The sequence below is a fragment of the Myotis daubentonii genome, chromosome 12, assembly GCF_963259705.1.
Source record: "Myotis daubentonii chromosome 12, mMyoDau2.1, whole genome shotgun sequence".
In the NCBI taxonomy this organism is placed as follows: Eukaryota; Metazoa; Chordata; class Mammalia; order Chiroptera; family Vespertilionidae; genus Myotis; species Myotis daubentonii.
The window spans coordinates 39,565,766-39,578,715 of record NC_081851.1 but is presented as its reverse complement, the minus strand read 5'-3'; the positions used below and the strand labels follow the sequence as shown (position 1 = coordinate 39,578,715).

At 39.8% G+C, this 12,950-nt stretch overlaps 1 pseudogene; it reads right to left on the bottom strand.

Annotated features, from left to right (window-relative positions):
• Window positions 1–1,044: 1,044 nt before the first annotated feature.
• LOC132213687 (RNA-binding motif protein, X chromosome-like) lies at window positions 1,045–1,719 on the bottom strand (annotated as a pseudogene).
• Window positions 1,720–12,950: the final 11,231 nt, after the last annotated feature.

The following is a 12,950-nucleotide window of genomic DNA, read 5'->3' as shown; positions in this document are numbered from 1 at the left end:
ACTCACGCAGTAGAGTTTGTTCCTCTTTCCAGTTACCCATTTCTCTTTCCAAATTGCTACAGATCCTCTCTGTGGTCCAGGTTTAGCTTTTGTCCTCAACTGCAGATAACCCAGCTCTCGTCTACCTTATTTAAAAAAACAACCAACCACCAACAACAAAAAAAACCCAAAAAATAAAAGCCTGGTTTGGTTAGTGGAATAATTTCCATTTATTGTTCTCAAGCAAGACCGCAATGCCTTACCAACCTACCAAAAAATGACTTCTGCTTTTGGCATGACAGTAGACCACATAGTCTCCTCTTACAAAACAACTAGAACCTACATAAAACACAATTTTTATTACATTGCTTATATATCACCCGAGGATATTTTTCCATTGATTTTTAGAGAGAGTAGAAGAGAGAGGGAAAGACAGAGAGAAATATCAATGTGAGAGAAAGACATCGATTGGTTGCCTCTTGCACATACCACGACCAGGGACCAGGCAGGAAAGAGCCCACATCCAAGGTACATGCCCTTGATCGGAATCGAACCCGGGACCCTTGGGTCCGTAGGCCGACCAAATAGCACTTTCTTTACATGAGCATCTGGTCTCAGGTTTTTCACACTGAGGACACTTGAGATTTCAGTTTGAAGACAGCCTGAGGTCCTATGAGTAGCATACCCCAACCACCCCCTACTAGCTAGCTTGTTTGCATAGGGCCTATAGGCAGAGGGCTTCATCTCTCCATTTTAGATGGCTTGATGTTTGTAGATCTTAGAATGCTTGCCTTTAGGGACACTTTTACTTGGAAAATTACAACACTAGTACACAAGTCAAGCCTTAACACATTTAATATCTGCTTGTTGAATGCAATGTCATAAGATTAAGCATGTTTTACTTTTTTCCTTACAAGGACATAAAAATTATGGCAGGGGAACTTAACAGGAACTTTTAAAAAGGTAACACATTTTTTCTTTTAGTAGCCCTAGGGTGGTTATGACAGATAGGTTCCACATTTTGTTTGTTTCATTGAACAGGGATTTTGCTGCAAAGTTTTGTTTTTAATATCTGCTTCTGCCTCCCCTTCTGTCAGATTGGCTTCCTGCAGGGCCACCACCAGGGTGCTGGGTAGCTTGAAATGCTGTAGGAATCAGGTGGAGGAGGGACCCCCCGACCCTTTCCATTGAAGGGGGAAGCCCTCTGTCTTGTCTGCCAACCTGATCACGACCATGTGAGTAGAGATCACTTCAGCTGCTTAAGTAACTGTCTCAACTTCCACCGTAGCTGCTGTAGTCATCACAGCGACTGCTTTCCACCGTAAAATGACGGGGCCCTCCTGTAGGTGGAGCACCACGTGAGTTACCGTACCTGTCATGTGGATCCCTGCGGGAACCACCACTTGAATGATCTGAATCGTCATGATCACAACCGTAGCCATCTCTATCGCTATAGCCTCTTGATGGATAGTCATCACATGAACTGGAATGACCATAATCACGATAAGTATAATCTCTCAGTGGTGGTGCATAATCTCTTGTATCACGAGAATTTGGATAATCTCTGTACGAATAGCTGTCTTTAGTAGAATATCTATCCTCTCTTGGGAACAAATAAACGTCTGTACCAGAAGGTGGGGTGCCTTCGAGGTGGGCCTTCATTACCATCTCTTCCAAGTGATGGGGAGCCCTTCCTCCCATTCCACTGTTGCTGGAATCTGGTCCTGAAGGAGCAGAATTTTTTTTTTAAGTGAAATTACTTTTTAAAAAAATACATATATTTTTTTTATTAATTTCACAGAAGGAAGAGGCGAGAGAGATAGAAACACCAATGATGAGGTAGAATCATGGATCAGCTGCCTCCTGCATCCCCCACACTGGGGGGATCGAGCCAGAAACCAGGCATGTGCCCTGATCTGGAATCGAACCCAGGATCCTTTAGTCTGCAGGCCCACGCTCTATCCACTGAGCTAAACCAGCTAGGGCAAGGAGCAGATCTTTCGGAGGAGGACCCTCACTTCTCCGCGGTGGTCCTCTTTTTACTGGAAGTGGTACCCTGGAAGAACTCATTAAAATTCATGGAATAGCCACCATCGTCCATGTGCCCTCCACGTGAGTGAGGTCCTCTGGTCCCTCCACTTCCTCCCCTGCCTCCTCTAAGACCTCTTGGAGGGCCTCTGCTTCTTGGAGGGGGAGGTGGCCCACTTCTACTACTTTCAAATGATGGATTAATGGCTCGTTATACCTTCATGGCTTCCATCTGAGGACTTTCCATTCATGGCTCTGGCTGCTTTCAAAGGTGACAAAAGCAAATCCTCTCAATTTGTTGGTTTCAAGATCTTTATTTATTTATTTTTAAATTTTTAATTGATTTCAGAGAGGAAGGGAGAGGGAGAGAGAGATAAAAACATCAATGATGAGAGAGAATCATTGATCGGCTGCCTCCTGCACGCTCCACATTGGGGACCAAGCCCTCAACCCTGGCATGTGCCCTTGACCAGAATGGAACCTAGGACCCTTCAGTCCGCAGGCTGATGCTCTATCCACTGAGCCAAACCAGCTAGGGCTTCATGATCTTTATTCAAGAGTATTTCTACTCTTTGTCTATACTTGCCAAATACTGCTTAAAGGGTTTTCTCATTTGTTTCTATATTGAGGCCACCAGTGAAGAGCTTTCCTGGGCGATCAGCTTCAACAATTTTTCCCCTGGTGAGAGTCGGAGGGGTGACCACAGTTTCAAGCTCCTAAGATCTCACGAACGGGCCTTCCTAGCGGCTCATGGGAGGGCCGCCGGCTCCGAAGACAAGAGAGAACTTCTGGAATTATTGCGCAAGGAGCAAATGGATACATTTTAGACAACAGAATACTATTTTAATGAAAATGAACCATTTAGAGCTATATGAAATAATATAAATGCATCTTTCAATACTAAACAAAAGAAATAAGGTCCTCAAGAATACAAGTAATAGCTCTAGCTGGTTTAGCTCAGTGGATAGAATATCGGCCTGTGGACTACAGGGTCAAGCATTCAGATTCTGATCTAGGTCACACGCTGGGGTTGCAGGCTCAATTCCCCAGCAGGAGGTGTGCAGAAAGCAGCCAATGATTCCTTCCCATCATTGATGTTTCTATCTTTCTCCCTCTCTCTTCCTCACTGAAATCAGTTACAAAAATAAGAAAAAAAATTTTTTTAAGTCACATTAAAAAAAAAAGAATACGAATAGGCCCTAGCCAGTTTTGCTCAGTGGATAGAGCGTGTACAATTCTGGCCAAGGGCATGTACCTTGGTTGTGGGCTCCTCCCTGCCTGGGCCTTGGTTTGGGCGTGTGCAGAAGGCAACCAATCGATGTGTTTCTCTCACATCGATATCTCTCTCTGTCTTTCCCTCTCTCTTCCACTCTTTCTAAAAATCAATGGGAAAATATCCTCAGATGAATATTAAAAAACAACAACAAATAATAGAATTTCATATAGTTCTAAAACAAGTAAAATTAAGCAACAATAATCAAAACCGTTTGGTGTTGCATAAAGAGAGATACATAAACAAATGAAATAGAATAGGGCCCCAAAATAAACGCTTGCATAGATGATCAAAAGATTTCAACAAAGGTGCAAAGACCCTTCGGTGGCGGAAAGGACAGCCTTTGCAACAAATAGTGTTGGAAATACTGGTATCCACATGCAAAACAGCAACAACAATAAAAACTGAAAATGTATCAAAGACCTAAATGAAAAGCCTAAAAGTATACAAGTCTTAGAAGAAAGCATGGGGGGAAGCTTTATGACATTGGGTTTGGCAATGATTTCTTGGATGTAATAAAGCACAGGCTATAAAAGTAAAAATAGATAAATTGGACTACATCAAAATTAAAAACTTCTCTGCACCAAAGGGCACTGTCAATAGTGTAAAAAGGCAACCTATGGAATGGGAGAAACTATTTGTAAACCCTATATCTGGTAAGGGTTAATATCCAAAATGTATAACTAATTTCTACCACTCAACAACAAAAAGCCAAATAACTATGAAAAAATTGACAAAGGACTCAAATAAACATTTCTCCAGAGAAAATATGTAAATGACCAACAAGCACACGGAAAGATGCTCAGCATTACTAATCATTAGGGAATTGCAAATCAAAATCATAATGAGGCATCACCTCACATCCAATATGATGGTTGGTATGAAAAACAACAACACAGAAAATAACAAGTGTTGGTGAGGATGTGAAAAATTGGAACTCTTGTGTACTGTTGGTGGGAATGTACAATGGTGCACTCACTATGGAAAACAGCATGGTGCTTCCTAAAAAAAATAGAATTACCATATGGTCCAGCAATATTACTTATGAATATATATATATATATATATATATATATATATATATATATACTGAAAGCAGCATCTTGAAGAGACAATTGTACAATAATGTTCATAGCAACATTATTCACAATAGCCAAAAGGTGAAAGCAACCCAAATGTTCATTGGCAAACAGACAAATAACATGTGGTATATTCATTAAGAGGGATAAAAAAAGAAGGAATTATTATCATTTGCAACAGCATGGATGGAACTGGAGAGCATTATGCTAAGCAAAATAAGTCAGTCAGAGAAAGTTAAATATCACATGCTCTCACTCATTTATGGAATATAATGAACAACATAAACTGATGAACAAAAACAAATCCAGAGACAGAAAAGCATTGATCTGACCATCAAACCTCAGAGAGAAGGTAGGGAAGGGTGGGGGTAAGGGGGAGAGATCAACCAAAGGACTTGTATGCATGCATATAAGCCTAACCAATGGACACAGACACCAGGGGGGTGAGGGGGAGTGGGGGGCAATGGGGTGATAGGACACATATGTAATACCTTAATCAATAAAGAAAATAAAAATAAAATAAAGTAAAATAATAAAATAAAATAAAAAATATTCCAGACCAAAAAATAAAATAAAATATAATAAAAGCGGGGGGGGGGGGGGGGAAGATATTATTTGGCCTTAAAAAGGAAGAAAATTCTGCCATATTTGACAACATAGATGAAACTTGAGGACATTATAGTATGTGAGCAATAAGCTAGTTGCAAAAAGACAAATATTATATTATATGATTTCACTTATAGAAACAGAAAGTATGACGGGTACAGAGGGATGGGTGAAGGGGGATATGGGAGTTGTTTAATGGGTGTAAAGTTTCAGTTTGCAAGATGACAAGTTCTGGAGCGCTGTTCACAACAATGTGAATGTATTTAATACTACTGAACTGTGCACTTAAAAATAATCAAGATGGAAATTTGTATGTTACATGTCTTTACCACAGTTAAAACAATGTGAGGAATGAGCAAAATTACTATATGGATAGAAATACTCTTCCATGTGTGCATTTAACTTACAAAGGAAAACAGAAAGTGATTATCATGAAGTCCATCTAAAAAAAAAGAACCTTTGCCTAACCTAGGGTTTCAATGAGTTTTTCTGCAGGTTTTCCCAGGTTTGTTTTTACTTTTAGAGCTATTGAGTTAATTTTTGTATAACATCTGAGGCCTGGGTCCTTTTAGGATTTTAATTCTTGAATGAATTATGATGCAAAGACTAAAACGTAGCTAGAATTCCTCAGCTGCAGCAGTAGATGTGGCGGATTTCTATTCCTGCAGCAGACTCATGACCAGAGCCCCTTCATTTCCGTCTTCGAGTCTGACAAGGCAGCTGCATTGAAGATAACATTGTATTTGTGTTCAACAAAACATAAAAATTCCTGAATAAACAATATCCCAAAATAACAGTAACAACAACAAAAACCACACACCTTCTTTAGAAACAAATACGAGATAATAAATATCCTTTTCTGCACCACATTTTAAAATGTTTAAATTCAGGATTTATTATAGCCATTGAACAAGAATAAGGTTGATTTACATTTCACTGCTTATTTGAAGAGTTGTATGAAGACACCTGAACTGAACAGTATAATTGTTATTTATCTAATTATATTTAGATACATAGATTGATGTCCTAGAATATTGCTTGTTTGGTTCATCCCTAAAGCAGCTATGTTTATGTGCCTCTTCTCAGGTTTCCATAACAGAAAGAGATTTATGTTCTTATTTGGTTGAAATTTGGGAGAGGGGATTAAATATGCATTCTCAAAAACACTCTGGACCTTTAAATGCTTAAAAATTATTTTCATGTTTACCTTTGCCTTTATGATGTTGTCCATGTGTTTACAAGTGATGACATGCAGGTTTACATGGATAATGCCTGAATGAGCACTTGCAAATGCTAAAAGCAGGATCAGAGGTAAGAGAACGTGGGCCTGGACACTAGGTGGACCTGTTTCACTCTTAGCTTTGGCACTTATTAGATTATAGGGAGTTTCTTAGTCTCTCTGAGCCTCATTTTTCCCTTTTACGATATAAAAAATTCTTCAAAATGGGGAGAATTTTTCCTGCCTTGGATGCATAGACCAGGTTTTTTATAAACATAGCTAGACAGAGGAGGCCCTGGGGACTGAGAGGAGACGGAGTCTGAGCTGGATCCTGAGGGATGGATAGCATGCTTTCTCTGACTTTTCCTTTTCACCTGCTTTTCTGTTGCTCTGACAAAGAACACATCCCTCCCCCACTGCCTGCCTCTGCTGTTACCATGGTGATCCAGGTTCTATTTAGCAGGCCTTAGTGATAGGACAGGTTGCTTTTGCAATTTTGTGAAATCTCACTCTCTAAAATAAGGACCAAGCAGTCACGGCAGCAGTTACACGTGTTGGGCAGAGTTTCTGCCACCTCTCGGCCACATGGTAAGTGCAGAACCCACCGTCAGCCTGGCGTGGCGCCAGGTCCTGGTATCCGGGTGATGAGGGAGGCAGTCATCTGAACTGATAAGATGCAGCAGTTGAAGATTGCCGTTGGCTTTTCAGTTTCCTTTCCCTTCAGTGTCTTTTCTGTGCCACATGCCTCCATGTTCTTCCCTTTCTGCCTTCATACATCTGCTCTCAGATCACCTGAGTTGACACGGCAGAAGTGGGCATTAAAACAGAGATTCTGCCGAAACCGGTTTGGCTCAGTGGATAGAGCTTCGGCCTGCGGACTGAGGGGTGCCAGGTTCGATTCCGGTCAAGGGCATGTACCAGGGCTGCGGGCACATCCCCAGTAGATGTGCAGGAGGCAGCTGATCGATGTTTCTAGCTCTCTATCTCTCTCCCTTCCTCTCTGTAAAAAATCAATAAAAATATATTAACAAAAAAAAACACACAGAGATTCTTAGAATTGATTTCAGAAAACCTTTTACTATAAAAAATGTTTAGTAAATTAAATTTAGTAAATTATCATTTTTTAATTTAGTAAAAAATTTACTAGAAATTATTTTTAGTACTCATCACCCAACTTCAATAATTATGAATTCATGGCATATATATACATATATGTATATATATCTTTGTATATACATCAAAATGTACATATATTTCATTCTCACCTGTATTTTTTTGCCACACATCCCAGAAATTATGTCACTGGATCCATAAATATTTTTTATTGTTGACACTATTATAGATGTCCCCCATTTTCCCCCTCCACTCATTCCCGTCCCCTGTGCCCCCCCTCCCGCTCCGCCCTCATTACATTGTTGTCTGTGTCCATGGGCATAAAGATTTTAACAGAACCTCTAAAAGGTAAGAATTGTTGTTGTTTGTGTGTGTTTAAAATGACCACAGTGCAATTTAAATTGACCTTCAATATACCCTATTTTTCTTTGATAAGTTCTGAAGAATAAAATTGACTTGTGCTTTTTCCTTGCATGAAAGCTTAACAGCAACAAGAATTTCCATTTTGTGATAAACAACTAGCGAAATGAACAGAGCTTACATAACAACTATTTTCAAACAGTGAAACTCAGGCAATATAGAACTGTGAGACCTGAGAGGACTGGAACAAGTACTTTAGGCTGTATTATTTTCCAACCTCTCTATTCTGGTGGGATCAGTGAGATTCTATGTTGTTTGACACCTGATTATCTACCGCACACCACTCCCAGCGTCTGCTCCTATTCAGGGTCTGTCTGTGTGTGTGTGTGTGTGTGTGTGTGTGTGTGTGTGTGTGTGTGTGGCATGCCCCTTAGAGCACCTAGAACACTATACTTCTGGAAGCAAATAGATAATGAATATATCCCATTAATGCCTGCTTTAATAATTTTCCAGTTCAAAATCATTATTGCGATATAAAAAACTCATGATATTCAACTTTGATTAATCATTTTTATATTTACATGTAGGATAGGGCAGCCCATAATTGTTTTCCAAGAAAGATCTGTGTTCTAGCTTTAAAAATAAATTCTATAATCACCAATACAGAAATGATATATTCATCTATTGAGGTGCGAATTGCTTGTGCACTCTATCAGAGCTAGAATAGAAGCAAATAGAAGCAATATTATCTTACACATATGGTAACATGCAGTGCTACCATTGTGCACCTTGCTCTTTCTCACTTAACAATATACATTCACCCATTCATTTATCATTTACTATTATTTGTAGAGCTCCTAATAAATGCCAGGCCCATTCTAGATGCTGGGGATGCAGCCTGTCTTTTGGGTGCATTGCCCTGACATCAGCAGTAGTTACAAGTTCAGACTCAAAATCCAATTAGTAGGACCCAATGGGACTGAGTCTAGCACTAAGTTTACTCTATAGACATAAGCAGGCTGAGGAAAACAGCATGCAACACATCTTTGTTCTCATTGGCGATCCAGCAACTTCACACAGGGCGTGCAAACATAGTTTTCATGAATGAGGTCAAGGTATATCGGATTCATCTTGAAACAGAGAACGTACTGTTCTATTTTTGTACCTGTCACTTTATATGATGCTAGTTATGTAGACCCAAGGTGTGCGTGCCAATTCATTGCTCTCCCAGTAAGCAAGACATGTAACCAATTTGTGGTATGCAATAGCCCACATTTATGCAAGGAAGTGGTGCTGTGAGAAGGCAAACCCAGGATTATCTCCCCCAGCGGAACTGCTGCTCTCCCTTTCCTCACCTACCTGCACACTCTTGAGGGGAGACAGACAAAACAAGCAAGTGTGTCCTAAGGACAGTATTGGTAAATGCTGTGACGACCAATAAGGAGAAAGAACTAGAGATGACGGAAGATGCTCCTTTATACCACAGTGAGGGGAGTCCTTGCATATTTCTCATTCGTACACAGGTAAGTATAGCCATAGGATTCTTGCTCAGGAGCAGATTTGCTGGGTCAAAGAACATGTGCTTTTTGTAATTTTGATAAATATATTCAAATTTCTTTCTGTAGAGTTTGCTCAGCTTTATACTCCCACCAATGATGTGCCTGTCTCCTACCTACACCTTTGTCAGCATAGGGTGCATAAGTTTGGAGTCTGAGCCATCTGATATGTAAAGAATAGAATCTCATCATTCCTTTGTGATTCCTTTTATTATGAATGGGTTTACGCATTTATCATAATTTTAAGAATCATTTAACCCCCTTTCCTGAGAACTGTTAATTCATGTCCTTTACCTGTTTTCTTTTGTTGTGATTGTATTTCCTTGTATAAATTCTCATTGCATTAAAAAATAAGCCTTTTGCCTGAAATATGTAATAAATATTTTATTTCAATTTGAAATTTATCTTTTTGCTTTGTGGTGTTTTTCTAATACACTATTTTTTACTTTTATGGAATTTAAACTATTAGTTTTTTATGACATCTCCATTCTGGGATTATAAAAATAATTTTATCTCATGTTTCCTGATAGGACTTTCCTGATATCATTTTTAATATTTAAATTTATTATCCACCTGGAGTTAATGTTGATACAAGGTGTGAGTTATAGAATCTAAAATTTGTTTTTTTCCATATGCTATCCATTACACCACCATGATCTATTGAATAACAACTTGATAATATTTCAGAACTTATCTACCTGCTTTAATTGGTAACCTAGGATATACACACTTTTGGTCTTTGCTAAAGACTACAACCTCAAACTTGGTGTTGCTCAACTGTGATAAAAGATGATTTACATGGAGGACTGCTTAAAGGATATTCATCTGAGGATTTTAAATATCTGTGTGTATTTTTTCCATGTTTCATTTCTGCATTAAGACAGAGAGTTGTTGTTTTTAAATCCTCATCCTAGGATATTTTTCCATTGATTTTCGGAAAGAGTGGAAGAGAGAGGGAAAGACAGAAAGAAATATTCATGTGAGAGAAACACATCAATTGGTTGCCTCCCACAAGCGCTTGACCAGGGTGGGGCGGGGAAAGAGCCTGCAATCCAGGTACGGGCCCTTGCCCGGAACCCTTGACCAGAATCAAACCCGGGATCCTTTGGTCCACAGACCGACGCTCCATTCACTGAGCCAAACCCACTAAGCCCGTTATTGCTCTTAATATCCTGGAAACTACCTTGAAAAAGACCCAACTATATATAAAAACAAACAAACAAACCAAATGTGACTGAATCCTATTCACTTCGTAGAATTGCAGAAGGGAGATGTTGGAAAGGTGTTATCTGGCCCAGTTTCCCCTCCAAGAGTTATTTGGCAAATATTAAAATAAACCCCAAATTTAACTTTTTCCCCTATATGAGAACTAAAGTGTCTTTTAAAGAAATGGGAAGTCTGTTTGAATCAGAATGAAATATACACGTTTCTAAACACTAAAGTGTTTAAATACTTTCAGAACCAAATTATGATCTGATATTTCATTTGGTTTAAGTTTCTGTTTGGGAAACAATTCCTTTCACCTTTTATGGTAGGTTGGCTGCTAGAGGGCCTGTGATCTCGCTGTGCTACTGGTACCTCCCCCAGCTCTGGTCCCCCACTGTGTCCTGAGCAGTCAGGCAGAATTAGCAAGGACATTTGCTGCTGCGGAGAATACGTTGTGCTGATTTAGGAATAACAGCTCTGAGCTGATGATATCAGTAGCTTTTAAACAGCTTATTTAAAACTCTCTGCAGTGACCTCAGCTACACGTGATGCCACTTAGCTCATCTAGACGTGGGCAGGAAATATAAGAAGGATGGGTGACAACTGGAATTCCAAGCAGTTGTATCTTCAGAGGCCCATTTTAGGAAAGAACTGGATTGGACAAGTTGAAGATTGAAGATACCCTTGGTATCCAGTGGCCACGATGTAGATATAGAACCTGTGTGGCCCTGATCCTGCAAGTCTGGGGAGAAATCTTGCCTCCCTACAGCAGTTGCACATGGTATTTCTTGAGCTCTTCACATACCTTCTATGGTGGGAGCTCTGGCCCCATTTCTGGTTCCCTTTGTATTTTGTTGATTCTGCAGGAGATGACTCAGGGGACTCATGGACACGGTCCTATCAGTCACTGTGGATTTCTCCTGTTGACCCTCCTTATGGTTCTCTCTTGCAGCCCATGTGGCCTCCATAGCAGGTGATGCCTCCTGAGGTGGGGGGGGGGGGCATATAGGCTGTGGATACCTGACACCTAGAGTGCTGATGTCTGCACTGGGAGCACGTGCCTTGTTGCAGAGCCCATGTGAAGGTGCTGCTCCCAGCACAAGTGCTGATGGGACAGGACCCTGAAAAGCTGTGCTTAGTCTTCTGGAGGCTTCAGTGTGCTAAAGCTACACCAACTCAGGGGACACTTGGCATCCGTAAATGCCATTATCTGTTAATTAGACACCAGAGTGATACCATAAAATCTCCAGCACTCTATACCTGTTACTAGTGAAGTATTCATGGACCATTATTAAACATGATCTTACTAAAAACTTGACAATTTCACAAAACCCAGATCATCACAGGACTGACAACCTTTTCAGCCCAATCAAAGGCCTGTGTGTGCTGTGTAAGAATCGGCACATAAAGTCTCCAACTGGTTGGTGTCCTGCTTTTTCCACTTATTTCTATCGAGTGCTTTTTATGATATTCTAAAAATAAGGTCACAACTCACATAGAATACAATGGAGAAGGAGACGTCAAATACAAGTTTATATGGAGTGAAAGAATGTTAAAATCAATTTACAAATGGGCAAAACCTTTTTTTTTCTGTGTGTGTGGGGGGGTGGAATTGGGTGGGGTAGTAGAGTGGACTGGAGTCTGTTGAGCCTCCATCAAAGAGAATTTACGAAGCTGTAAAATAATTCAAATATAAGGAAAAACACAAACTCCATAGAATCAAATCACCTGTAAATGTGTGCTGTAAACGAAGCATAATTTTCCATTGGAGACATACAGTAATCTTTTTTTTTTTTTTTTTGCTTATTCTAAAGTCTTACTTTTCCTTACACCAATAAAATCTACTATAAGAATGTTTCCAAAGTATTGATCCATTGTGGAGAATTAGAAGTAGGACAGAAAGAGGTTTAAAGAAGTAAGCGTAGACACACATAAATACAAAAAAGATATTCAAAGAGATTCTAATTATCTATCTGATCTGGAGATGGGATGTGACAGAGGGGAAGAGCATTTGCTTCAACTCCTGTGAAAGTCCTAAATATGTCACTCATTCAGACAGTTCCTTCTACTGACCACTAGGTGTTGCTAAGCAGGCATGATGACCCGTGGCTTGAGGAGAAGCAAGTGTCACCTCTAATCCATCCCTGGTAGTGTTCAGCTGATAAACACATTTAAGCTACTTGGTGGCAAGACATTTTACCTAGTCCAGGGCTTGGCACATAGTAAGCATTCAAAACATATTTCTTGAAATAAATTATTCAGAACACAGGGGGTTGCTTTTATACCGTAGGCATCCTAGAAACGTGATATTTTGGAGTAAGGATTCTTTACGACCTCTGGTCATATTTGGGCAAAGAGAGAAAACATTACAGTTTGCAAGTCACTTGGCCAATTAAACAAAACGAGGTAAATTTAGCCATGAAACGAGACTTGATAAATCTATGAACTGTTTCCATTGCCTGTAAAAATACAGACAATGCAAAATACTTGTTTCAATGAAGACAGGATAACCTTCCCTTTCTTTGGTTTCT